The sequence below is a fragment of the Pipistrellus kuhlii genome, unplaced genomic scaffold, assembly GCF_014108245.1.
Source record: "Pipistrellus kuhlii isolate mPipKuh1 unplaced genomic scaffold, mPipKuh1.p scaffold_m20_p_5, whole genome shotgun sequence".
NCBI lineage: Eukaryota > Metazoa > Chordata > Mammalia > Chiroptera > Vespertilionidae > Pipistrellus > Pipistrellus kuhlii.
In genome coordinates, this window is record NW_023425551.1 from 54,532,727 (window position 1) to 54,559,951 (window position 27,225).

Here is a 27,225-nt window from a genome sequence, read left to right on the forward strand (position 1 = left end):
AAGCCCATCCATCCTCCCTAGCTTTTCTCTATATCATTATTAGTCTGTTTCATGAAGTTTCTCATTATGTTCTTCCCCAGACTGGACTGAGTTAGTGACCTCTCCCAATGCCTCCTGGACATACCACAGTTTTCTGGGTTCCAAGTTTTTGTATTCCAAGTCCTTGACATTCAAGTACATGAGCCCCCTTTAAAATGTCCATAGATTCTTCTACATGAGCTGTACTTTATGCAACTGTTAGCTGAGAAAGCACTTAACAAAATACTACTCAAATTTAGTACTTCTTTGAATAGTTTTTTCTAATCATAATAGCATTTGTACACCTTTGAAAAACCATTGTACGTATGTGGGATACCTAATTCTGGTTTTTTACAGACAACACGTAGGGGACCCATGAACTCACACATCTCTGGCTGTGACTCAGTGTCCCAGTGGTCCCCAGGATACACAATGGGAACAGCTGTTCCAAGGAACAGTTAGTTCTACATGATATATTTTATTACTCTAAACTCTCACAATGATGTCGTGGCCTTGAAGGTCAATTTTAGGTCTGAGTTTCTATAAATTTGCTGTTGGAGATCACCTGAGCATTATCCAAGTTTGTTTGGCATCAAAAATACTACTGATTAAAATCCAACTGAAATCTATTGGTGGTGAGAATAAAAGAGGGAAAAACATACGTGGAATGTCAGATTGTAGCTAATATCACAAATATTTCATTAGGATTTTAATCTAAATGACATTAAGCTTACTCTATATATCATGAATGAAGAATGCAAAAATATGTGTCAGGCTCAGACTAGTTGGACATCTTGCGCATGATTGCCAAGCTGAAGTGTCCACTTGAATTTGAACCCAAATCACTATGATGACAAAGCCCGAGCACTTCGCATTACACAAGGCTACAAACTTCTCTGATAAATTCAGCATAAAGGAAAATAGTTGTTCCTGATTCTGGGAAATCACAAACAGCTCTGAAGCTAAGTAAGAGGTACCTTGGATTAACAAAGAGGTGGGATGCTCTATTCTTTAGCGGAAGTATCTTATAAATGTAGTAAACCATTCATGTTCATTATGAAAATGTTATAGATTAATAAGCCCAATAAGTCTATTTCATTTGCCTTTCATGTGCATAGCCCTGTGTGACAGCAACACATAATTCTGCCAAGCAATTAACTATTTTCAGTGGTGGTGAGTATTTTGGATCCTATCCAAGCTTGATCTGTCAACATTTGGGATGATAATGACATCAATTAATAGAAATACTCCGCAATAACTCACCAGGTGTGGATCTGCTTACTCTCTCCTATTTGCTCTCCAATCTCTTCCTCTCTTAGATGTTAATAATTAGACAACATATATATGTTTGAACCTTGCTGTGAAAAATGGAGGAAGAAATGTGCACTGCCAAATGGGAAGAAGAAAATGTATGGGCGAGCCTTCCAAAGCACAGAAGCCATCAGCAAAACTGCCAGCTCAGAAGTAATGCAACTTCAGTGGCAAAAGAATGCAACATCTTTAAGGAAAGGAAACTGCTAAAAGGGACAGGCTCTCTTGTCAAACAAAATATAAACCTTTCTTTATCTCTGAAAACATAGGATTCTCTTCATTTTGCAGTCTTGTATTGGACACTTAATCCTGATGCTCACTTGATGGCAAGCTACCATGGTGGCCTGGTAAACACTCCTCATGCCTGGATTTCTGCAACAACTGGTCCCTCTGCTACCATGCACACTCAGCAACCACTTGCTAATCACCTCTTATTTTCCAGGCACTATTCTAGGCATCTGTCTTCCTCTCCACTCTTTCTCCATTCTTCACATTAAAGCCAGAATGGTTTTTCTAAAACGTAAATTTTCTCATGTAATTTTTCCTGCTATAAACTCTTCCTGGGCTTTCCATTGCTTTTCCAGAGCTCCTTAGTTAGAATAGCTTGCAAAGCTTTCCACAATCTGACCTTGGCCCCAACCGTAGTCATGAGCCCAGGCCCTGTGTCTGAGCTCCCCTCCTCAGGCCCCTCTCACCCACTCCCCTTTGAAAATGTCTAAGACAACATGTCTTTCATCCATGACTTCTTGAGGGCATCAGTTGTTGCGAAGTTGATGTACCTGCTTCAGTGTGCTCATACAATGAGAATTAAGTCACATCCATGTTCGCCACTTTAAATACATATTGTTACTCATGTTAATTTTAACCTCTTCCAGCTTCTCTTTTAGAAAATTGTCCAGAAACTCAGAGCAATCAAATTTAAAGTTCAAGGATGTTTGAGTAAGAGGAGTAGGAGGTCCAGGCAAGAGATGTAGTATGTATAGGAGAACACTACACAGGGGACCATAATTTATCTGCCCCAAGCATACAAAAATTCCTTTTCATTCTATAAGAGTCATTATAAATGAAAGGGTCAAACTTATGAATGCTTACACAAAAATCAGCTAATCAGATGAAGAATGACATATGAGAGCAATAAAAGCATAATTCTTATAATATTCAATGTAAGCATTAAGTGCACTGGCAGGTGGCTCCTTTTCTATCTCTGTCACTAACTATAACATTGAGCAGATTTACCTTTCCAGTTTTATTTCCTCAAGTGTAGGATGAGAAGTTTAAAAGAAATGAACTTTAATGTCATGTCTAGCTCCAGATTTAATACTTTGATTAGCAGAAATGTGTAATGTATACAAACATAATTAATCCTAGATCTTAATGCCATAAACAATGATCACATTAGCTGTATGGGTATTATAAATACTATTTCTGCAATTTAGGTATATCACCATCAGGTGGCAGTAATATGCTTGTATTATGCAATTCAAGTAAAAATGATTTGTGCTTGATAAAGGGATTTATATATTCTTTTATTATTGAATATATAACTATGCATTAAAGAAATTTGGTAACATTTAACTGTAAGGAAACAATTAGGGAATGTTCTCACTGATGATCATCTTTTACTTTTACTGCTAGATATGATCTCAGTGTCTGAAATCCTTTTGATGGGATGTCCTAAGTCTTTGATCTCACCAAATATAAAATTGCCTATGATTATCAGTTTGGAACATTTAGTTTTTTGCATTAGCCATAGTCTATTTAGAAGCTCCCAGATATTTCTTTCAGTGTCTCTGCTTTAAATGGCCTATTGTCTATATTGAGGGAGCTAAGAAACCTCCAAATAGGGTCACGATGACCTCCAGATATTGAAGCATTGGCCCTCATCATAGTTCTTAAAGCCCTAGCCCTGGTTTAGAGTCACAATACAGGGGGGTTGTTTCCCACCTGAGTTGCTACAACTGTAACCTTTCCTCAGCTTCCATCCATGGGAACAATGTGCTGTTGGCCAAAGATTATCCTTCCCACTCCACAAAAATTGACTCTTAGTGCTTTAGTGTTCCATCAGATTGATTAAGGGAAAAGATTTGAGATTCCTTATATTCTATCTTCTCTTTCGTTCTTTTTTTTTTAAAATTATTTTATTGATATTTTACAGAGAGGAGGAAGGGAGAGAGATAGAGAGCTAGAAACGTCGATGAGAGAGAAACATCGACCAGCTGCTTCTTGCACACCCCCTATCCGGGATGTGCCCGCAACCAATGTACATGCCCTTGACCGGAATCAAACCTGGGACCTTTCAGTCCGCAGACCTACGTTCTACCACTGAGCCAAACCGGTTTCGGCCTCTTTCTTTTTAAAGATATATTTTATTAATTTCAGAGACGAAGGGAGAAGGAGAGAGAGAGAAAGAAATGTCACTGATGAGAGAGATTCGTTGATTGGCTGCCTCCTGCACACCCCACACTGGGGATCAGACCCACAATCCGTCATGTACCCTGACTAGGAATCAAACCATGATCTCCTGGTTCTTAGGTTAAGCATCATCAGGCTAATCTCTTTAATTCTTGAGCTTTCTCTGCTATGACTGTTTCAGTTTTCTTTATTTTTAATACTTCACTTAGTATCACACCTCATTTCTCTTCTGTCTACCCAAAAGCTATTTTCTCTAGAGAACACTATCAATTTTTGTCTGATATTTCTCACAGCCATTAAATCTTATTACCTGTGATTTTCCTCCTTACACTTGTGTTTTCTTTCAAGTGATTTAAGATCTGACTATGCTTCTATTGCTTTACTTTTTGTTTGAAAACTTCCCATTGTAGTATTATTTCAATTTTAAAATGTCTGAGATTTGAAAACACTACAAGGATTCTCACTTAGTAAAGTCTGTTAGTACTTTTCTATTTCATGTATTCAATTTCATAAAAATATTAAGTTATATTTATACACTTTTAGTAGCAGAGAAGGAGAAATATTTTCAAACTAAATGCATTTTTTCTCAATTTGTATAAAGAATCATCTGTTGAACATTGCAGTTAAAACACAAGTGGTAGATTCAAATTAGCAGGTATCTCCAATTTAAAAAAGAGAATAGATTTATAAGAATTTTTTCAATTAATTAGATTCTTTAAAAAAATATTTTTATTGGTTTTAGAGAGGGAGGGAGAGGTAGACAGAGAACCACAAATGATGATAGGGAATGATTGATAGGTTGCCTCTGCAGGCCTCCTACTGGGGATGGAGTTGGCAACCTGGGCATGTGCCCTGTTTGGGAATCAAACCTTGACCTCCAACCTCCTGTTCATAGGTCAATGCTCTACTGCTGAACCATGCAAGTTGGGCTAATTTGATTCTTTTTTCATGCCACCAAGTTAAATGATCCTGAATATCACCACATATTAATTTACAGAGCTTTGGTTCTACAGCACAAAATTGTTTCCTTCACTCCTTGGGTCTCCTGTTTTGAATAATTCACTACGGCTTGTTGCATCAAGCATTATTCAAAAGTCTCCTCAAATTCCAAAAAGGTTTTCTTAATTTTAGAAAGTCCATATGCTAAGCTTCTGTTGATAAATGCTTTCTGGAGTCATAAATGGATATAGAAAATCTGCTTATGAATAAAAAATATATTTTTCATATATTTTTAAATGCCTAGGGGAAAATAAAGTTCAAAATTCCAAATTCTCGATGATAGAAATGTTGAACAAATGTACATAGTAGGTAAAGGAACTGTGGAGGAAAATGCTTTTGCCTGTCAACACATTTCTTTTAATATTACCTGTTCATATATGGTACTTTTGTTTTCCAATAAGCAAGAAAATAGTAGTTTATCTGGGCTGGGGATAAACTACTATTATTCTGTATCAATGAAACAACAAAACAACAGCATGGAAAGATATGAAGTCATAAGGGAGGGTTGAGAGAGTAATAAAATAGTATCCAGGAGACTAGACGCAAGCCTTGGCTTAGCCACTAGTAGCTTTGTACACTGAGCTTGTTTCCTGCTCGGATTCGTCATGTGCAGAAGGAGGGTGAGCAGAGGACCTCTTTCTCCAGGTAAAATGCAGTGCTAGCGCTCAGGCAGGTTGAGAACTGACTCGAAGGCTAAGAGTTTCAAATGTATGTTATTGAGAAGGCTAAGTAGAAAGCAATTCAGCAGATTAGGTTAGTAATAACACTGTGGCAATATTCGCATACATTAAAATTTCAAGGGTCATGATAATTGCTTGTCATGGTTCACTGTATGTGCTAATCACTTAGGAAAAGAAAGCCTCCATCCCCATTGGTGTCACAGCATGAAAGGTGGTTAGATAAATTAACAGAGAAAGGCACCACGAGGCCTTTATTCTCTTCATGATGTGGCTTGGAACATTACATCTTTTAAGTGGTCTCCTTCTCTTAAAATAAAAAGTACCTAAAACTCACTTTTTATGGAAAGTACTTGACTGCTTAGAATCCAGAACTAACCCATTTTGCACTTGAAGAATATCTACTTTGCAACTAAAATAATTTATCGTGATCTGTCATAAACTGTTTTAAAGTTTATGTTTAAAATCAAAATATAATAATTAAGATGGTATGCAACATCATAAGGATAGACATATCAAAGATGTAAAGAGATTGCCTAGGATGCAATATACACAAAGTTCATTTTACCTCTAATGAAAGAAATGTCACAGTTAGTGGAGAAGGATTAATATATTGTTAAAAAACAAGTGGCTAGCTACTTATGAAAAAACACAATTAAGTCTTTGTCTCATACTCATTCACCAACAAGAAATGTTATATAAATTGGGGCTAATGGTAAATAATGAATGTCAAACATTCTAAATAAAAATGTAAATGATAAGTTATAGAAAACCACGTACAAGGTAACACATTAAAAAGTAAAATTTTTAAAATTTTATGTAATCCAAAAGAACATAAAAGAAAGATCAGACTGTGAGAAAAAATACAGTATAGTCAACAATATGATGACAGCCATAGACTACAAAACTGTTCCAAATCTTTAATAAAACATTATGATCCCACTTGGTAAAACAGCAGTAACATAAATAAAAAACTTGCAAAGAGGGAAAAATTATGAGTAAATAGGTTAGACTTTGCTGGTAATCAAAGTGATTTAAATTAGGAAAATTAAATAGAATAGGTTATTATCAAAATAATAAAATATGAGAAACAATAAAATATGAGAATATATTTAAAGAGTACAAGTATATTTTCAAAGTATTTAGTACATCAAATATAATTATACTGCTTGATCCAGTAATTTTAAAAAAAGTAATTAACTTATTTTCTTTTATTTTCCCCCATCCACATGTATCCCCCTTATATCCTCTTCCACCTCCACCTCCACAATCACCACACTGTTGTCCTTGTTCATGAGTTCTCTCTCTCTCTCTCTCTCTCTCTCTCTCTCTCTCTCTCTCTCTCTCTATTTTTTTCTCAATCCCTCCACACAACTGGAATCTGTATTTTAAACAGGCTCCTCAGCTGCTTATTAGTTGAGATTTGAGAACCACTGCTCTAAAAGGTTTTGTTTTTTTAAAAAATATTTAAGAATTTCTCTGTGATTCTTTTAAAATGATTTTCCTCTAGTCCATAATGAAGATCATCATCAATACATTTTATGAGTAATCTATAAAATCTACATAGGATGTCTTTAGGGTAAAGTATACAGATAAAGTTAAATTTGATTTCTACCTGCCATTTCTAAGAATGCACTTAAATCCACTATAGGGTATTCAATTTAAATACTTGATTTAAATACTATAATTATATAAGTATTGTTTTCTACTATCTTTTCAGGACAATTATATGACATTTTGGTTATAATGTGGCTTCCTTTACAAACTTTCATTGGGTACTTTATTGTAACCTATACATAACTCTTTTTATAACTTAATAGGCTTGCTAAAAAAATCTTTTGGAACTCAAGTCATAATTGAGCCTATTAAGTTCTGTGACTCACGCACATTTTTAAAATAAAAGATTTTCTATAATGTCCAACTCGCTAGAGCTTGGAATTTGTACAATTCATCTTGTAAAGATCTCATTGAAACCTCCAGCAAATAAGTAGATTTTCTGGAGTAGATCAAAAAGTTTTCTGAGTTGTAACCCATTATAAATCCTTTGACAATTAACTTTTAGATGTAAGAAAATAGCCTTTTCTAAAGTCCCTTTTCCATTCTTTAAAAATACTACCAATTTGAATATATATATATATATATATATATATATATATATATATATATAGTTATAAAATAAATGCATTATGCCTATTGCAGCTAGATTATAAATATATCAGCAGTGGTTGAATAACATGCAAATTGAGCACTTTAAAGTGTACATGGTAATGAATAATTCAAAGTATTAGTTAATGTTCTTTCTAATGCTTGCTACACCTTGGTTTTATGGGCTTTTGAAAGAATCATTAATAACTGCATGCTATCTTTTTCCTCTTCATAAAGGTCCTGCTCTCCACCCCACCTTCACCCCCAAAACTCCATATTCTCAAGGGCCTGCTCCTGAATTTTTCATCAGATGTATGGCTAGCGTTCTTGTCATTTCATAGCCCAGCTGACGTTAAAGTAGCATATTTGCTGTTACTGAACCGGGAATAAGCAACTGCATCACCTTGGAGCTTTTCAAAAATACAGACTTGCAGCCCCACAGCGTCAGAATTTATGGAGCTGACGCCTAAAGGTGTGTGTTCTCATGGTCACCCCCAGGTGACAGCTGATGCACACTTTTCATTAAGAAAGAAACCACCGAGGGCCAGAGTGAAGGGCTGATTGCTTTAGAATTGGAGCTTTAGTTTTCAGAAGATCTAATTCCAATCCCTGTCTGACCACCTGACAGTTGTGGGACCATGTTATTTAATCTCTCTGAGATTAATTGCTCCTCTGAAGTTATCATATTGAATTCAAAACGTTGTTTTTTGATAATCAAAATAATGTGCATGAATTTCCTTCCACACAAAACAAATTTCCTCCTTTTGCCTTAAAAAAGGAATAATTTTATATGAATAATATTCTTTATACAATCTCCTTATGCTAGTTTTCACTTAATCAGACAGATCTGACAGTCTCAATGAGAAATCATAAAAATAATCAACCTTACCCCAGAAGAGTTGTCAACTAAGACAAAGCTGGAGAGAAACTCATTTCACCATCTCGTTAAGTAACTTTTTTTGGAGGCCTTTCTCATTTTTAGAATAAAAGCTTGAGGCATAATCTCTTGGGAAAATTTGCATATCATTTCTAACAAAGATGTTATGACCATCTATCAAAGCTCCATGCCACTCAAATTGCTGGACAAGAACTAAATTACTATAGAAGTAACAGTGGCAGCACAAAGAAACAGGGAGACATCAAGGTATTCATGGCTGTTTTTTTAAATCACTCCCTTTTTAACTGCAATATATTGACGCACGTGGGCGGGATAAGAATGGGCATAACAGGTTTCCTAGGAAGCATCAAAGGTAACGTTTCGTGTCAAGAATAATTTTGACACATTGGAGCTGATAGCGATGCGGGGGACACTGTCATCAAGCCCTAGGCACCATTTCCTTTCCCCTGTGTATGTGTGACCTAAGCTCTAAGCCACTAGCCATTGGCGGAAGCACACGCAGAGGCCAACTGCCTTTTCCTAGGATTCATGATTTCTTCTTAATTGTGGCCATTGAAGAGCTCCCTTACTTTCCTACCAGTTCAGCTACGCATGTTTTTAGGTGGTGTTTTAATAGAGCTTTCCGGGTACCCATTCTATCATACTGTTAGAAAGGTAAGCCCTGTTTTTAGTATTTTTTTTTGGGGGGGGGTATATTTTTTATTGTTGATAGTATTACTGATGCCTCCTGTTTAGCGCCACTTCATTCACCTCCTCCAAGTCCCAACTCATCTACCCTCAAGTCTTCACCACCTTATTGCCCATATCCATGGGGTTATGCATTCAGGTATATAAGTTCTTCGGTTTATCTCCTCTTGTTCACCCACCTCCACATCAAGTCTATTCTATGCCTCCATGTTTGGGGTCTTAATGTATTGGTCAATTCATTTTGTGCATTAAATTCCACAAGTCAGCGAAATAATGTGATATTTATCTGTCTCAGATTGGCTTACTTCACTGAGCATAATATTCTTTAGGTCTATCGATGCTGTCCCTAAGGGTAAGATAACCCTCTTTTTTTACAACTGCATAGTATTCCACTGTGTAAATGTCCCACAGTTTTTTTTTATCCATTCATTTACTAATGGGAACTTAGGTTGTTTCCAAATCTTAGCTATTGTAAATAACACTGCTATGAACATAGGAGTGAATATATTCTTTCTGATTGGTGTTTCGGGATCAGTATTCTGAATTACTCATTTGATAGCATTTAGTACATTCTTTTATAAGTTTCAATGACATTTTATATCTTTCCCAGTTGATTGTGTTTATTCTAGGGCAGAAACTATCCTACGAGGTCCTAATTTATTAAGTAAAGAAATATTACCTAGTTTCTATTATTTACTAGGTACTGATACACTGAGTTAGTTGTACATACATAGGTGGTCTGAATGGAAAAGCTCTCTGAACTTAAATAGATGACACTTTAAAAATAATAGAAGCTATCTTTTGATGAGTCATTTCTAGTTCAAGAAGTGGTCAGTTGTTCTGATGAATGCTTTACATGTATTATCACATTATTCACAATTACTCTATCAGTTTGTCAATTTGACTTCATTTTAAAGATGACATTGAGAGAAGTGAATTTTAGTTATTCTGGTAAACTAGCCATGTCTTAATTTAAAAAATAGATAACCTTTTACTGTTGAATTCTCTTAATGGTTGCCCGCTGCTGGAGACTCAATGCTATACATAGATTTAGCAATTTACTTGGACATATGTAAAGGGAAATGGGAGAGCGTCCAGGAGAATGGACTCTGTCATAGACTCTAGGTTATATCCAGGATCAAAGAGTGAATATCTTCATGAAAGAACACCATTCTCATCATAGCAAGAAACATCCTGCTATAGAATTCTAACTCCCATTACTTTACACGTAAAAAATTCTCAATGAGTCCTACCTATCTTCAAACACTTACGTGATGTGGCAGAGTTTTATCTCATCTTATAAATTCTGAGAAAATGAAGACATATTGTATATGTCCTTAATGGAATGGATTCTTAATATGGATCAAACTATGATAAGAGTTCTTACTATGTACTATACAGATACATTTAATTTTACTAATGACATCCTGTCAGCAGCAACTTGTACTTTATTCAGCCCCACTTGGGCTTGACATTTTCAGTCCCCCCCCCACTCCTCTTAATCTGCCTTATTTTAGATTCTAGCCTCTTGCATGCTTTGTTCTCTCCATGTCCTTATCTTTTCTGGCAGCCGAGGTGGCTGTCTGGTCTCTCATTCACACTCATTGCCTGCAGTGTGATGAGTTGCAGCATGAGATTCTCCTGCAGGTAGCAATGGAACTTTTCTGTTCAGCTCCGAACCCTGGCCTCTATACATATACAATGCTGGCTTTCTGATAACTTTGTTCTTTCCAAGTCAGCTCCATTCCAAGCATATTTGTTTCATATTGGACTTGTCCCTCTTTTTTCTTTCTTTCTTTCTTTTTTCTTTTCCTTTTTCTTTCTCTTGCTAAAGCCTTTCAAAAGTTCGGCTCTGAATTCTTAAGATAAGTTTATACACTCTAAGTCTGGATGCTTCAGGATTTTTTGTAGAGCATGAGTCTAGTAGGAAAGGTAGTCTTATTAGAATTTTTCACTCTATAATTTCTTACATTGTTTTACAAACACAGTATACCAGAAAAACACACTGTTAAGCAGAACTGTTCTAGGAAAAAAATGATGGAATAAGTAAGTAGATGAAAACAGCATAAGGGGGAAATCATTTTGTTTAACATTTTAGAAGTGTGGACAGCATAGGTGTTCTAGTTTTCAGCAGCTCTCATCAGACAGGGATTGCCTGGTACATGAAGATTGGTGAGTCTAAGGCTCACAACTGCTGGAAATTTCACGGAAGAGTGGGTTTTTGATAGACCTTGGGCCTGTGATTAATTACAGACCAACAACTGCATGAGTCATAGCTTGTTATTCACATTAAAACTCTCCTCTGAATCAAGTTGAAAAATAAAATGGGATATGTCTATTTTTCCCACGTGAAAAGATAGAAAAGACTTTCAACATTAAAGGCCATAAAGCCCCTACAATGATGTAGGCACTGTTGTCAAACAGGAAATCATCTCACAATCAACACAAACCAAACAGAAGGCGGAGAAATGAGTTAAAACATACCTAGAATGTGTGTGATGTGTGCTGATGAGAAGAATGAAATAATAATAACCCTCATATGCATAATTACTCCAAAACTTTCAATAGTAAATTTAAAAAGCCTTTTTTTTTTTTTTAGAAAAATGAATACCTAAAAGTTAAAAACAAGTCAAGTAAAAGTATCAATGCTTCTGAGCATTTAAACTGATTCAACAACTTCATACAACATTGGTGCCTTGTGCTTTTCCTGAGGACATTAATTACTTGATGGATTCTTTCATTTTTCTTTGTTTTTATGACATCTTACGTATTAAGAAGTTCACCCAAGATTTGTTTGTGCAAATTCAGGTCTTTTAAAAGGAGTATTTCCCAGATGATGCCTGTACCCTGTTATGCATTACTAACAATTATGCAAATGAATCCCTGAACCACCCACGTCCACTTGTAACATGAAGCTCTTTCTGTACATTAGAACTAAATTTTATAGATTAAATATGTACATCTATAATAGTGCTGGATTTTTAAATTTTAAAATGGAACATTTTGTCTTTTGAAGTGGCAATACTATATTTTATACAGTATACCAGTGAAATGGTGGTATACTGTCTTTTTTATCTCCCCCATTCTGTTCATTTAAAAAAATCAAGTGCATGGACAAGCCCTCATAGTAATTCATCAATCTCTCTCCTTTACCTTTTTATCAGCAAGCACACAATCAGAAAGCTGAAAAGTAAAGATTGAATTACAGAATCACCAGCTGGAAAAAGTCTCAAAAGATAATCTAATCTATTCCCTGGCTTTCATCCCAAGTAGCATTTTGCTGTTACTTATTATACTTTTATTCTGCCAGTGATTACAGTTGGTCACATCCTCAATAGTCCGCTTCAGAAATCTCTTTGAGGAGATTGTGTTTTTATCTATTTTTGAATGTCTCCTGCTTAGCACATAATAGGTGCTCAATCATTGTTTGTTAAGTGGAATCTAAGAAACCTGGCATTTTATTCTGTTTCAAAAACCTCCAGAGAAAATAATCAGACATACTTGAGTAAGAAATAAAAATGAGCTTAAAATGATTTGTTCTGGAATTATCCAGTACTTCTATTCTGTCCTTCATAGAACTAAACAAATTAGCTGGTGGTTTAATGTGGAGAGTTCTAAGAGAGATAGCTGAATTTTACATCTTTTATCTATCAATCCCTAGCTGTATGATAATGAGTAAGTTACCAAACTTACTAGGATTAATTTTCTCATCCCTAAAATGGTGAAAATAATATTTATCTTTCTCATATGGTTTTTCTAATGATTAAATATGATATAGGTATAAAATATATAGCAGTTTCTGATATGTAGTAACACTCAGTTATTACATATTTATCTTTATCATCATCATCATCATCATCATCATCACCATCATCTGGATTGTTACTATCAATAGTTTCAAATATAATCTTTAATTTCTTAATTCCTTTCTGCTCCATCAACTTTGAATCAATCCAACTACCTATTTATTTTTATTGTGCACTTGCCATTTGCCTTTTGAATGCTTTTAATCCTACCATTTAACATTGCACTGGAGTAGAACCTGAAATTGAGTTTAAAAAGGTAGAGAAAGAAGTTGACATGATTTACAGATTTGATACCACATATAGAAAATCCATGATAATATAAAACCACTTATTAAAACTAAATAGTCAATTCAGCAAGGTGGTGGGATATCTGACCAATCTATAAAAACCAGTAGCATTTCCATACAGCAGCTATAGCCAAATAGAAAATGAAATAGGAAAAAGACACTATTGACATTGGCAACAAAATGTTTAAGATTCCCAGTCATAAATATAACAAAGATATGCATGAAGACCAGAATACCAGAATGAATGGCAAACTAGGACAAATTCATAATAGGAAGACACAATGTTATTGAGATATATTTTTCCCCAAAATTTTCTATAAATTCTGACAATTTTCAAACAACTTTTAAGTGTTTTTTTTTGGGGGGGGGGAGAGGGCATACTAACAAAGTGATTTACCTATCATATGGAAGAGTAAAGATCCAAAATTAGATAACTAGAAAAATGAAAACAAAAGGGGGAAAGTTGCCCTACCGGATGTTTTAAATATACAGTAATCAAGAATATTGGTGGACACAGGGATAGACAAAAAAATATATCTTTATAAAAAGACAGAGAGCCCAGAAGCCTATTCAAGAATACATGCATGGGTCTTGGTATGTCATGAGGAAGCATTACAAAACCGCTGTAAAACAGGAAAATGGATCATTGAATTGTCTTTGGAAATGAAACAAAATAAATTAGACTTGCATTTTCATACCATACATAAAAATAAACTCCAAATGATTTAGAGATCTAAATGCAAAACAAACAAAAATAATTTGAAAAATGTGGAAAAGGTAGGAGAATAAGCCTATTAGACCAAAAAAAACTTATATGAGTTCTTTCAATTTTCAACACAAGATGATGGAAATTGATAAATTCGCTAAGGCAAAATGTAAAAATTCTCTATAATAAAAATCACCACATGCTAAAAGTAAAATACCTGAAAAAATGTTAACATATAAAATGATATACATTTAAAATACATAACATCATTTAGAAAAAGACATAAAAGAAATATAAGCAAGGATGTGAATAGGACATTTATTATATAGGAACCCTGAATGGCAAATAAATGTATGAAAAAAAAATATATATATGCCAAATGACCAGAATGCTAGAATGCTAGAACAACCAGAACATCCAGAACAACCGAATGACCGGTCGCTATGATGCACACTGTGGTTGGTGAACAGGCCTGATCGAGGGCCATCCAGCCAATTGCTGATGGCCCCTCCCCCTGGCTGGTCCCTCTTAGATTGGGCCCCACACCCTGATCGGGGGCAGGGCCAGCAGGCCAACCTCCCATGTCCCCTTCCCTCTGCTTGCCTGGCCTGATTGGCCCCCATCAGGGCAGGCCGGCCAGATCCCAAACATGCATGAATTCGTGCACTGGGCTTCTAGTCTCTTATAATAAGGGCAGTGTAAAGCAAAAGAATGCAGAGGAGATATTTCATGTTATCAGAAGTGGCAAAAAATTAAAATGTCTGACAATATCAGGTTTTGGTGAGAATAAGGAGAAACTGGAAGGCTTTTGTGCTCCTGGGGTTAGTGAAAATTGTCAGCCCAATTTCAATTGCAGTTTATCAATATTTAGGAGAGTTAAAAGTGACCTATGACCTAATAATTACACTTATAGATACAAGATCCCAGAAAAACTTTAGCACCTGATAACAGAGATATATTTAAAGACATTTGTTTTCAGCATTATCTTTAGTAGCCAAAAAGCTAGAAACACTTTAAATCTCATGAATAAATAATAGTACAGTCATATGAAAGACATAAATACAGATCTTTAAAAACATAATATCCATCCAAAAATGAATGGTAAAATAATTTACATAAAGAGAAGACTCAGTTACTACTTAGGTGGATACAGGATTTAAGCAAATCACATCTCATTTTACTAAGGTTAGACATTCTCATAATTTAATAAAAAACCTGACATTATTACATGGCATATTTGGACTGGTGAAAGAATGATAGTCTAAATGAGAAAAAATGAGATAAAATATTTCACATGAGAACAAAATTTTTAACAGATTTTACTAAAATGGAATTTAAATGTAAAATAAAATTCATAAAGTTCACACAGAAACTTCAAAAACTGCCTCTTTGCTCTGTTATGAAGTGTCCTGGGAAAATGTCACCGTGTCTATGTCCAGCACTTGTGATTTACAATCTGACATGCAACCCTGGTGCCCAAATTTTGGCCTTTATATACTGTAAAAGAAGCCAGGATTCCTTGACATGTAGTTAATTGCCTGTCATGGAGTAGGGGAAATAAAGTTATACTTGAAATGCTTTGTTGTTACCAGAAAGTGAGCCACTTTCAAAATGACTGGGGGCAGTACTACAGGGGAAAATGCCTCCAAGGGTTGTGACAATCAGAGCACCAAAAAAGAAAATAAGTCTGTCACAGGCCATGAGCCTATAATATTAGTCAAATTAGGTCAATCCTCTGAGTATATAGAAGCAAAGGCACCTATGGATTTCCAATAATGTCTATAGAAACACATATTTCAACTGAAACTGTGAAGTATGTTGCAGTTTATTTTCATCAGTTCCATTAGGAAAAATCAGATAATAAAAAGTTGTCTATGAGATGAGAACAAGACAATAGGTAAGGGTGACAGTTAAGGAAGGGCTGTCCAGGAGACAGGCTGGGAGAAACCATTTTTCAATAGTAGACCAATGGCCTGGAGCAGCTGATGGTATTGCACAGGACTCCAGCCCAATAATCACTGGCTCAGTGGGACCATATACGAAAGCACACCCAGGTTCTTGTGTCTCACCTCTCTGGCTAATAGTCTAAGTCTATAAACATATCAAGGTCTTAATTCTATAATCTCTAAACTTAATTTCTAACCAAAACAGCCAGTTTGAGATGGTCATTTTGTTTCCATGGCAAATGATTTTGACATGGGATGGTGTGAAAAATGATAGAGTTGATAAAGAGACAAGTCAAATTCTGAGTATTAGTAACTTTCGCATTAAGTTAAAGTGTAATTTGACTTAATTTGTAATTACTTGGTTGACTTGTATTTGTGCTATCTGCTTTTTAAAGAGAGACTTAGAAAGGATTCTGATATAAGGAACTTGAGATTTTTAATTAAATACTCAGAGATTTAACATTCTGACCAATGTTTAGATGCTTAAGACAATCTGATTTCTTACAACCATCTATTTAAATTTATTGTATGAATGTATATATGTATAATGTATATAATGAATACATTATTTAATGTATAAGCAGTGTTTTGAGTGTCTCACTTTGTTTTTGTTTTTGTATGTGGGTATTTTAAAGCCTGCCTTTCTAGTTGTTCAAAGTGCTAGAAAAAAATCAGAGATATAAAATTTGTGGTTTTATTTAAAAATGTTTAAGACAGTTTGCTTACAATTTCTTTAAATATTTTTAAATGTGTAGGGATTTTTATCCACCAAATGCATAAGTAAATAGAATATTAGTTCAAGGACAAATACGAGTTAGTGTTTAATTTATCTACAAATTTGACATTTAAAAAAAATAAGATTTATAAATTTGCTTTGAAGTCTTATGAAAGCTGGACTTTAAAATTAAAACTCTAGTAAACAGGATATTAATTTTAACACAAATAACTAATTATAGATATTATTTTTTTGTGTACAAAAGAAAGCCATTTCCCCCATGACATCAAAAAGGCAATTGAATAGGTTACATGAAAAAAAAAAAGCAGAAAATTATAGAAAATAATAATGAAAATAATATAAAAAATTATACAAATAACTCCACATACTATTGATATATATGAACTAGAGGCCCAGTGCATGAATTTGTGCACCAGTGGGATCCCTCAGCCTGGCCTGTGGGATTGGGCTGAAACTGCCTCTCTAATGTCCCTCGAGGGGTCCTGGATTGTGAGAGGGCACCGGCCAGGCCTAGGGACTCCACCAGTACACAATCAGGGTGGGGATGGTAGTGGGAGGTTGGCTAGCTGGGGAGGAACAGTAGAAGGGCTCCAGGGCATGTCTGGCCAGTCTAGTGCTCAGTCCCGATCAGCTGCACCCTAGCAACAAGCTAACCTACCAGTCAGAGCATTTGCCCCCTGGTGGTCAGTGCATGCTATAGCGTGCAGTTGAGCAACCTTAGCATATCATTAGCATATTATGCTTTGATTGTTGAATGGATGACTGGACGACTGGACACTTAGCATATTGGGCTTTTATTATATAGGATTACCATATAGATAGTAACAAAGATATTTAAGTATGAACTGAGGGGAAAATATAAGTAGACATGAATTTTAACTAAAATATTTATGAAAAAATTGAAAATAATAACAAAAATGTTAATTTTTTTGAGTGGCAAGTATATTGGCTATTATTACATTATCCATTGTATTTTTATTTTTCTCAGTTAAGATATCCATGTAATATAAATATTCAAATAATAGTGCAAGAAGAACTAAGAGACCAATAAAAATAATAAATTGAACATAGGCCTGGGATATTAAAATAAATTATGAGAATAATGGCTAAATAATTAAAATTATATAAAAATATTTTAATTTAAAATAAAACAATGTAAGACTACAAAAAAAAATAAAGTTGAGAAAACAAAAGGAGAGAAATTTCTGCCAAGATGTCTCACACATTATAAGTGACAAAAAAACACAGTGACAAGTTAAGATCTGTTGTGTTTTTTTGCATGTAAGGGGACAAAATAATGTGTTTTTGAGGAAATTAGTAACTGGTGATGAAATATGTTCCTTCCAGCAAAAGTCAGAAATGAATCATAATAGTCTGTCATGGAAAACAGCAACACAGAGAAAAGTTTACCTGCCAAAATCTAAGTGAGATGAATGATGATTTATTTCTATAATATCAATGACATTATTCATGGAAAATTCATATTACTAGGTAAAATACTTGAATTTATTGTGATGGAGAAATCATGATGCCTCTGAGAACTTCCTTATAAAACAAAGCTAAGGAATTGAGGGCCATGGCTGACTTCATTGTGAGGATGATGCCACAAAGATGCTGCTGTACACATTTTTGAATAGATATATTAATTGCCTTTATCACTCCCTTTATGCATAAAACAAGGTTCCAAATGCTTTCAGGCTGCTTCGATATGAAACCCATCTCTAGTGGACTAAGATTTTCTATCAGTGAAGATAGTCAAAGAAAATGTGCTGCAGGATTTACAGACAATTTTATTTTATTTATTTATTTTTTAAAATTTCTTTATTGATTAAGGTATCACATATTTGTCCTCAACTCCCCATTCCAACCAGACTTGGAAGAATTGCATATAGCTTTATTTAAAGAAAATAATATTTTACTATAAGCTTTGCTGTCCCTTTTTGAGAAATTTGTCTATTTTGCAAAATATATGATTTTGTGTTTTCTATAAAATTTTAAAGACAAATATTTCAGAGGAGTGTAGGACATAATGAAGCACAATGGCTCACATGGGCTGTGGATTCAGCTGGAGATGAAAATTCCTGTTCATCCCTCTAAGTAATGTATGAGTCTCAGTTTCTTTATCTGTAAAATGGGGATGAGAAGACTTCAGTGGGCTGTGAGGCATGGCAATGAGTCAAGTAAATAGAACTGCCTGGTTTGTGGCAGATAATAAGAGGTAGCTATCATAAGTAGGGATCTTAGTTTGTTTATGATATTATGTATTTGACAAAAGGTCTGTCAACTTTTCTCCTTCTCATTATATTACTTCCATTAGACTTGAGAAATAATAGGTTTTTCTGTTATTGGTTTTATTGCCACAGTGATTGAAGTGAAAATAAATTTCCCTAGAAATCTCATAGTATGATTGTTAAATCATTTGCAACGAAGAATTATATCAATATAGACCACTCAGGCCCCAGAATTATATTGCCCACCATTTCTGCAACTTTTTCTAAGATATTCAGTTTGATGATAGTATTTTCCAGTAAATGAATGTATTACTTTCAAATTTTCCTAAAACAACGACCAAACCTTTATTTAACTTATCTGACCACTTTGGTAAAATTATCAGTAGTATATTTTCCAGAAAACTATGATATTTCTTTGCTCTCAATACAACAAAGATGAATTATGTTTCATACCATTAAAATGTTTGCTCTTCCAGTTTGGGAGAGGCTTTCTCATTTGGGTTAAGTCACTATGACTTTTAATGCTTAAATGATACCAAAATTAAGACATTAAATATAATATCAGCTGGATTTAGGTTTACTCACTTGTAAAATGAGGAGCCTTAAACCAAAGGCATATTTTCAGAGTTTATATTTTACTGAGTGTCATATATTCTACAGTCTTTTATCAACTCATACTATATATATATACTTGCTGATTGTCATTAAAGTTTTATAAAAATTATATATAGTATATGTATATATATTTTAGGAAACACTTCAAATATATATGTATGTACCTGTTAAAATGACTATCTTAGACTTTTCCTAGCCAGTGGATCTTAGCTCATCTAATTATCAAGTGAGCAAAATGGAGTTTTTCTAGATTGTTTTTAATGCACTACAAACACGACTTCTATTGAGATACTCCAGAAATATAACAAAACACAAAAACCATTACTAATATGATTAAGGAGAAAGTAGAGTAACCCAGTTAAAAACCATTGTGTCGGCTGCCTTAATAATAAATCACAGCCGATATCTGGAAGCAGAAATACCACATAAGCATTTCTGTTCTTTTGCTGTCCATGGAAGTTTGGAGGGTTGTATTAGAATAAGATTTCTGACAGGATCAAATGAAATATCATCCAGATTGTGCAGGTACCAGCAGAGCCATTTTATTTAGTGGAGTTTGAGGCTGGTTTGCAAGATCGATAGTGTTCTTCAGGAAGGGTATATCATATTTATGGTAGATATGACACAGACCCATAAACTACAATAATTTAGATTACCTGAGCTGCAGAGCATAACTGACAAACACACACATTACATTTGAATATCACTTTCAATTGGTTCATTTTATCTTAGTATTAATAATATTAATGCCAGAGAGAGAAGGTGAATAGGAAGTCTATGTGAATATAAGAAAATGATAATATGCTCATTGGTTGAAAAGCAATTGAAAGCTGTATTAATACTTTAGCTTAAATGATAAGAAAAGGAGATTCCCTTTAAGTGTGTAAGGGTATCTACGAAAAATGTGAGCCTCTCATTCTGGAGACTTTTAGAGTAGAAATATTATGCATATCTTTCTCATTTTATTTTTGTATAAGAGCTATTTATTAAGTCAACAAGGATTATAAAGGTTCACCAATACATGTGTAAATGAATGACTGATTCTATAATACATAAAAATAACTTAATGTATAATATAAACACCAATTTCATTCCCCCCCAGGTTTGTTCACAGAATACATCATTTGAATATCCCCAGAGATGGCAGTAATGAAGAGTATTTCATTAAGGTAGCTTTGAATGCAGATCCTTCTATTTTTGTACAAATTGGAAAATGAAAAATGTCCCTTTTTGTAGAGCAGCAAAACACAGGCTCTGGGGCAAGATGGCTGGGGTTAATATCCTGGCCCTACCAATGACTAATTGTGTAACCTTACTGGTCCAGCTAGTTAACCACACCAGGATATAAAAGAGGGGTAACAATATCTGCCTAAGATAGTTCTTGAGAGTATTAAGTGAAATAATACAAGTGGAGCTTTTACAGAAATATCTACATGTAGACGTTGTTCAATAAGTGTCAGCTTTCATTGCTATTTCAAAGCAGTGGCCTGTGAAATTTGTTTTTTGCTGACTCACACGACAATGTCCACAGGTGAAACCTGCTATGTTGGTCCATTTTGCACAGAGCAGCATTCCATCCTCATTCATGACACGCGCATTGGAGTGCAAATAAGCAAGAGTGACATTATCACAGAGAGAACTCCAATTCTGTTTTAACTTAAAATGAGAAATAATTTAAAAACCTCAGCACTTAATTTTAGGCGCAGGTTCATACCAAAACATGTCACAGTAGATTATGACACAGTCATGCTGACAACACTTCTTTTAGGAAGTAAAGCAAAGGGAGAGAAGTACATGATTTGGGATAGTCTATGAAATTAAAATCAGTTCCTTTTCCATCCATTCATCTGTCCATCCATTATCCACCCAGCCATCCTTCTGTTTATCAAATATTTATTGAAAACCTATAGGGGGTTGAAAAGACTGAGGAAACCCTGCCATGATAGTTTGCATGCTTGCATGGAGTTCCAGGTTCCTTTGTTTTGTTGTAGTTCTTTGTTTTGTTTTTGTTTCTTACTCCTTGGGGAACTTCCTATCTTAGCAGGAGGGAGGAAAGAGTAAAATTTCTCCTATGCTCTTAAAATAAGCCTTCATCTCTTCAATGGTATGTTTGAGGAAAAAATCCGAGGTTACAGATAAATGTTTTCCCAATTTCAGGTTCTGCTAGATGGATAGTATCCTAGTCAAAAGAGTGGGAGAACAAGGGAGAGGCATGTTATGTGCAAAATCAGAGCATGTACATGGGTCAGTTTCTTTGATTTTTCTCTGGCTTTTATTATTTGATATTTGGTGAACTAACAAAGTGGCCTTTAGTTTACATTTAAATTAAATGTTGTCCTTTTTGGATTAATATGGCAAGTGTCATTTAGAATATTTTTGTTTAACGATGCTTTTTACTACTAGAAGGGAGTTATCATATTCAAAATAAAATAAATCTTTAACTTTAGTAAGTAGCTACTTCTATAATGACTGATTTCAACATACATTTGTTTATTTCACAGATTAAATGATGGAGTTGACAGTCATATCATCACAACATCTACTACATAAATATGCAAATACATCACAGAGAGGGAGATATGATAGAAAAAAGAAAAAGCTAGCAATTTACTTTTATTTCCCAGAATTTCCTGCTAGGTTTTGCATAATCAGAACAGTATGTTACGTGGTCAAATAAAAAACTAGAAGCAAAACTATAGAAATTATAGGTATTTAAGTTATCTCTTGTTCCAAATTAAAAAAACAATTTAATGAAGAATTTCTTCTTGAGTGAAAAAGATGAAGGGATTAAGTAGTACAGATTAGTAATTACAGAACAGTCACATCTGTAGATTACAACAGAGGGAATATAATCAATAATTTCATGGTCACTATGTATGGGGCCAGGCGAGCACCTGAAACATAAGGAGGACCACTCTGCAAAGTACATGCTTTTCTAATCACTTTCTGTACATCTGAAACTAATCAGAATTATATTGTCTATAAACTGTAATTGAAAAAAAAAGTTCTCCCCATGATGCTGCAGGCTTCTGTTAAATGGGGGTGCTAGTTCTTTCCTTGAAAACATGAGGTGACCATTAGGAGGATAGTTGGTGGAGCAATGAGGACTCTGCACTCAGGACAGTAGATACTCACTGAGTGACTCAAACAATATGTGAAACATCAGTCAGGCCAAACCTGAGCCACTGTGTACCAACTCTCAGGGTAGTTACTTAAAAGCTAGAAAACCTGTTCTTTTCAAGAATATTGCTCTCAAATGGCTAAAACATAAAAGGAAAAATTAACACAAGAGAAAACTGAAGCAGGAGGGAAATAGCCATCATCTTCTATTGAGTATTTGATTTTTAAAAATCTATGCATTATGTGTGTAAGTTTAGTCATCATAACAATATACATAAGAAACCTGTCATGGATAAACAAAAGTGCAGGGAGTGCCTAGGGAGAGGATGGGAGCAGGGTGGAGGGGGTCAGTGTGGGGAGAAAAGGGGACATCTGTAATACTTTCAACAATAAAGATAAATTTAAAAAACAAATAGAAATCTGCACTACTCAGTTATGTATTATATATATTTTTCCCTGGGTATAAAATTTCCAGTGGTTATATGTTAGATAAAATTACATTAAAAATATACTATTTTCAGGACAATGGAATTATCATAAATTGGTCTAAAAATGAGTGATGGCTTTAAATATTTAGATGCATTTTAATAAAGATGAATAAGTATTTATTTATTTATTTTGCCAAACTCTTAGGGCATGTCAGCATGGAAATAATGAAAGTCATAAAATAAGTCAGTGGGTAGCAAGATCCTCCTGATGTCATTGTGGTCACAGCAGAAATCCAGTTCTCGGATAACTCAATGTAATAATTATATCATGATTCCAAATTTTAATGTTTTTTATAAATATTTAAAATTATAATCAAATGCCAGCAAATCAGAAATAGTTGTATTTTACAGAAAGAGCATGTGCAGATAAAATTGATATGGCCAATTTGATGCTGTGGAGTTTTCAATGCAGCCATATTAGAGAGGGGACATTTTGATATTCCCTAAAGAGCAGACCTTTAGATTAAATTCTCAACTTCTTAAAATGTCAAGTTCTTTACACAAGAGCCATCTGCATTCTCTTCCTGACACTCACCAAACCCCTGGAGCCCGAACTGTCTGGAAGCTGCATTGAACCCATGTTCACCCTAACCTGACATTGGGCCTCTCTCATCCAGTGGGGAACATTGTGGAGGATGGCACAGAGGGCAGTGCCTCTCCTGCTCATTACTTAAAAATACCACACTCCTCATTATATTTTTTTCAAATTTTACATCTTGAAGTGACTAAATGTCAAAAAGGCTGTGCCAAAATGCTGTCTTTACAAGCACTATGCTTATAAAAGGAAACCTATGGAAAAGAAGACATTCACACATTAATCTAAAGTACATATAAAAATGGAAAATCTCAGTGCCAAAAGTTCATATATTAATACAGAATCAGAGTATTTAAGGGTTGGAAATACTGACAAGACCCTGCAGTTTGAACACTGACTTAATAAATAAATTATCCCCCTGCTTCTTGCTTCCCTGCTCTCATAGGCTGCTCTGTCTTCAGGTAAGAGCCACTTGACCATCAGTCTGCCCCCAGCTCAGTTCCCTAGGTGGTGAGGATAAAAGGAATTCTGGTTCCACACCCATGAAGACTTGGCCTGACCTCTTCCAAAGTCCTGTCCACAAGTAAACACTAAATCTAACATGTTTTACTGATAGTGAAGACTAAGCGTGGGCCAGAAACTGGCTCTTGACATTGTTTCTCATTGAATCTCTATTTTCATTATGTATCTTCCCTGGGAAATGAGGTTGCCTCACTCTACTTAGTTTCTACAAAATACCATATTATAATGTTTTTTAATTTTAAATTTATTTTTATACGTATTTACTTTTTTAGTTAACGCATACTTCACCTTACACAGTTATATTTTTGTTGTTGTGATGGTGAGGCTATTTAGGGTTTACTCTTTCAGCAACTTTCAGGTATATTACACAGTATCATTATAGTCATAATAATGTACATTAGATCCCAAAATTTATACTTCTCACAACTGAAAGTTTGTACCATTTGACCAAAACTGCTCCAATTTCCCCACCACCTAGTCCAGATTGATTTCACCAAAGTGGAGTGGATTGAGTTCTAATTTCTGTTGTTCTACAACATTCTGTGCTTCTTTTTAAATTAACCTATGATTTCATAGAGTTGGAACAGGCTGGCAAGAGAGATTCAGAGCTTTAAATAGCAAGTATTCTAAGTTAAATAATTACCAAACAGAGCAAAACCAAAGTTACATTTTCTTAAGATCATCTTTTAAAAATAAGTATAAAAAGTTGTGAGCTACTCTGATAAAGCAAAAGTCAAGCCAATTTTACCTGATAAATTTAACTATATTAACATTTAGAAATTTATTTTCCTCCATAAAGCAGATGCTGATTTATATACATATTTTAATACTATTTTCATTCAAGTCTATGTACACACATATATTTATCATTCAATTATATGCAATTTGTGCCTTGTATCAGTTGTAGTAGTGTCAGAGCTTAATGAGTTAGATTAATTTCATAAAGGCTAGACAGAAACAAATTTAAATATATTTTGGGGGCAAATAATTTGAGAATCATGCAAAGGAAAGATGGTAAGAACAAAGAGGTTTAAGGGGTTTTCCATATCAAGGAAGGATTTTCTAATATGCTTTGAGTGGTATTGAGAATGTTGATGATACAGATCATGAAGTTCAAGGTCCTTGGGCACTATAGTTATATAATGGCACAGTCTGAGTTTGCCACTGTTTCCATGTTTTTAAATTAATTGGCTGATGATTTGGATGCATGGCAAGGTTTAAATTGAATTAAAGGACCTGACTAAGGTATGGTTTAGAGTCAGAACTATGTGTCTAACTATTAACACACATTGGTATCATCATTGTGTGTGTGTGTGTGTGTGTGTGTGTGTGTGTGTGTGTGTGTGTGTGTGTGTTTAGTAGATCTTCATACAGGAGGACCAAGAGAGAAGTGGCTGAAATAAAGAGGGGGGAGGGAATAGAATCAGCATGATGATTATGGGGTGGCATAATTAAGTTGTAAACATGGAGACTCTGGAGTCAGACAGATACAGTTTCAGTCCTGATTGTCATTTCACAGAGACATTTGGCAAAGTTATCTGAATGTTAGTATTTTTTGTTTATAAAATGGGGTTAATAATAGCTATTTTGAAGCATGGTTGGAACAATTCATCTCCCAGTTTAATAAAGTGCCCAGCACATAGCACATGTTCAACACATTGTTATTATCATACAACAGTAAAGCTGACATAACAATATGTACCAGGAAGTGACTGAAAGACTGAATCACTAGGTTTATATGTTCAATTTGCCATTTTTTATTTGGTTCAAAGGCTGGTGAGGAACACCAGCCTTTATCTCTTCACTTTAAATGGATGTGCTCTGTAGTTTTCATCAACACACACAGAGAAGCCATGAACAATAGCCCTTCTCTGGAGAAAAACAATATTTTTTCTCACAATTGCCGCACATAAAAAATTCTGGGGATTTAAGAGTCAGACAGTTAAATGACTACTATATACTGATACGATAACTTGAAATCTTCTGGATGAGGGCACACATGTGTAGAAGACATTATTAGTAATCTCCAGTTGTCAGTGGGAAAGTATGTAGCCAGCAACTAAGTAAATGATATGCTCTAATTTCAAAACACTGTTGGCTTTGGAATTGGGGCCAAGTGTTCATGACATGGCTCCAGCTGGCATCCCAGTAGTGCTGGTTTTCTAGATGGCAAAACATCCTGTTTGGGATCCCTTATGATCAAAAGAACTCAGCATGGAGATTAGTCTTTCAAAGATATAATGCACTTAATCTTACAGAGAGTAGGATTGTGACAAGACCATTGTATAGCCCTGAGAAAGGTCTAATATTTTGTATTGAATCCATTAATTCCACTTAATTCCTTTAATTATGGTGGATAAGGGAGATTGAATATATGCGATAGTTTGCCTATTAATTTTCTGTATTTTGGCCAAGTCTATCTTTCAGTATACATTTTCATGATGACATATATATATATATATATATATATATATATATATATATACACACACACACACACACACACACACACACACACACACACAATTGAATGACAGTGGAGTCTATACATAGAATGCCACAAAGGAGCGTGACAACACAAAGGCAGGAAAAGAACCTAAGGTTCAGATCCAGAGGATTTGGGAGTCAGGTCCAGGTTTTCACTTCCATTAGTATCATGGTGAAGTCACTCCACTGCTTTAAACTCCAGGTTTCTTATCTATAAAGCAAGAATTGTGATATCCACCTTCAAAGATGCTGTAAGGCTTAAATGAAGAAACATAAGCAATGTACTGTAGACCCTAAAGGTAAAAGGGAGCCAACAAATGTTTCCTGGGTCAAAGACACAAAATATTTCTCATGGGGGTGGTTCTCCAAAGCAGCAGGAACTTTACTAATAGAAACAATGTTCAAATGTGGACTCAGATGGAAAAAGCTCTGTGTAAATGTTAGGACTCCAGTTTTTCCATTTCCATGGAATGCCTATCAAAATTCCATGGAATTTACAAAAATAAATGAAAAAATATATATATAATTAAACATGCAAATGATGTAAGTTTGTAGTATGGTAGCATTTATATTTCTAAGTTAGACCTAAAACCTAGCTA

The 27,225-nt window shown here is 34.6% G+C and overlaps 1 protein-coding gene across 2 annotated transcripts in view; it reads right to left on the reverse strand.

Annotated features, from left to right (window-relative positions):
- The window catches only part of KCNQ5 (potassium voltage-gated channel subfamily Q member 5), a 492,894-nt gene that overhangs the window by 250,513 nt on the left and 215,156 nt on the right, over positions 1-27,225 (reverse strand). The gene's annotated exons all lie outside the window — the stretch shown is intronic.